General features: G+C 33.9%; 1 non-coding gene across 1 annotated transcript; it reads right to left on the bottom strand.

Moving 5' to 3' along the window:
• Nucleotides 1–2,074: 2,074 nt before the first annotated feature.
• Nucleotides 2,075–2,176, bottom strand: LOC129035937 (U6 spliceosomal RNA). Its single transcript, XR_008502420.1, has one exon. It is a non-coding gene; the product is annotated as a U6 spliceosomal RNA (small nuclear RNA).
• Between the last annotated feature and the right edge of the window lie 358 nt (nt 2,177–2,534).

Here is a 2,534-nt window from a genome sequence, read left to right as displayed (position 1 = left end):
TAGTCTGTTTTGCTTTATTTGGCATTAGAAAAGTATAGTAGAAATGGGCTGTTGTCTGAAAAACTACTTCTGAACTCAGGAGTAGTTTTGGATCACAGTAAGATAACATAAAACTCTCTTATTCAGATTATTTTCTCCACCTCGATTAAGCATTCACCTAGTTGTTGGAAATTTCTATGAATCTGAAGGGTTCTGGTACAGTCAATTCTGAAAGTTTTTCCCAGTTTCTTTACTCATTTTGTGGAGTAACAAGATTTTTGGAGTTTCCTACTCCATCACTTTTGCTGATGTCGCTTACGAAAGTTTTAAATGCCTTTATTATTAGTTGGTTTTGGTTACCAATGATTTGCTAGAACATTAAGTTTTCAATAGTTTAGAACGCAGTTGTTATAAGGAAGATTAGATCAGGGGATAGTTGTCATTCAAGTGCTTTCAAGTACCAGGTGATTTGGTAATGTGTGAGGCAGGATGGAAGGAGGGAGAAAATAGGAAGTGAAAAGATCATTGATGAGCTTCAGAATATTTCCATTGTAAACAATTTCAAATCCAGTTAAAAATACTACATCCAGTGTAAATTATAAATAAATACATAAATTAATAAATACGTAAACTGAATTTTGTCTGTGAATTGCCATTTTTGGCATAGATCATGGTTAATGTGTGATAAAAATTTTCAATGATTTTTTGTAGTTCAGGTATTATTTGTAACATTTTAATATTCCTCACTTATAATGACTTTCTCATTTTAAGAGCAGAGATTGTGGTATCCTAAAACTTTAGCATAGTTTATGTGTGACAGTTAAAAAAAAATCTTCCACATCATGCACAGGTTGATTTGAAATTGCACATTTGTTCAGTCCATGTTATCTGTCTAGTTATAATTAATACACAGATTATTCCTTTTAAAAACAGTTTGCACACCAACATGGCACATATATAAATATGTAACAAACCTGCACATTGTGCACATGTACCCTAGAACTTGAAGTATAAAAAAAATTAAAAAAATAGTTCAACTACTTTAATCGTAGATTTAAGTTCGAAGAAGAGAGGATTCTTTTAAACAAAGCAATGATTTAAAGTCCCATCATCAAATTGTGTCTTGTTCAAAATGTCAATAAAGAAAAGTACCTTCTCTGTCCTTTCTTTTAAAAAATAGATTTTTTAAAAGTTTTATCTTCACAGCAAAACTGAATAGAAAGTACAGAGAGTTCTCCTATGTTCTCTCCCTGCCACATACAGCTTCCCCCACCATCAATACCTCACACCAGGGTGCTACATTAGTTATAAGCATTGAACCAACACTGACACATCATTACCACTCAAACTCCACAGTTTACATTAGGATGCACTCTTGTTATGTATTTCATGGGTTTTGAGAAATATATAATGACAGGTATCCACCATACAGAAGAGTTTCACTGCCTTAAAAGTCCACTGGGCTCCACCTATTCATTCCTCCCAGCTCCCTCCCTAGGCAACCACTGATCCTTTTAGTCTCCATACTTTTGTCTTTTTTAGAATGTCATATAGATGTAATTATGCAGCATGTAGCTTTTCCAGATTGGCTTCTTTCACATAGTAATATGCATTTAATTTTTGTTTATATCTTTTTATGGCTTGGTTGCTCATTTCTTTTTAGTATTGAATATATTCCATTATCAGATATACCAGAGTTTCTGTATCCATTCACCTATTAAAGAGCATCTTGCTTTCATCCAAATTTTGACAATTATGAATAAATCTTCTGTAAACATATGTGTGCAGATTTTTTTGTGGACTTAATTTTCAATCCATTTGGGCAAATATCAAAGGGTACCATTGCTGGATCATATGGTAAGAGTATGTTTAGTGTTATAAGAAATTGTCAAAATGTCTTCCAAAGGGCTGAACCATTTAGATGCCCACCAGCAATGAATGAGAGCTTCTACTGTTCCACATGTTTGCCAACATTTAGTGTTGTTAGTGTTTTGGTTGTTAGTTATTCTAATGAGTGTGCAGTGATATCTCATTGCTTTAACCTGAAATTCTTTAATGATGTATGGTGTTTAACATCTTTTTATGTGCTTATTTGAAAAATAGAAAATGTGTTACAAATTTGTCATTCTTGCACAGGGGATATTCTAATCTCCCTGTGTCACTTCAGTTTTAGTCTATGTGATTCCAAAGTGAACACTGTTATGTTTTTTTTCGATTTCCAAGTTAAAGGATGGCTTAAAACAAACAAGTAATAGGCAGTGATTATATGACCTGGAGTTTGCCATTGATGGAAGAGCCATGTCTGTTTGGAGCCAATGGAGTTTGCGACTGATGGAAGAGCTGTGAAATAGAAATGAGATCAGAAACCTGTGAATGGAGCAAACAGATTAAGAGACATGTGGGAATACAGAAGAGAGAGAGAGAGAGGAAAAAAAACTGTAAGAAGGAGAAGGTGTGTCAGCCAGAACCAAAAAGGCAACCTAGCTTCAATGTTGGCAGGTACAAAATAGGATAGATTTTGAGGTGGAAGTAAACAAATATAAGGGGATAAAGGA

The sequence above is a fragment of the Pongo pygmaeus genome, chromosome 3, assembly GCF_028885625.2.
Source record: "Pongo pygmaeus isolate AG05252 chromosome 3, NHGRI_mPonPyg2-v2.0_pri, whole genome shotgun sequence".
Lineage (NCBI taxonomy): Eukaryota > Metazoa > Chordata > Mammalia > Primates > Hominidae > Pongo > Pongo pygmaeus.
The sequence above is the reverse complement of the archived record's forward strand: the minus strand, read 5'-3'. Positions and strand labels throughout refer to the sequence as shown.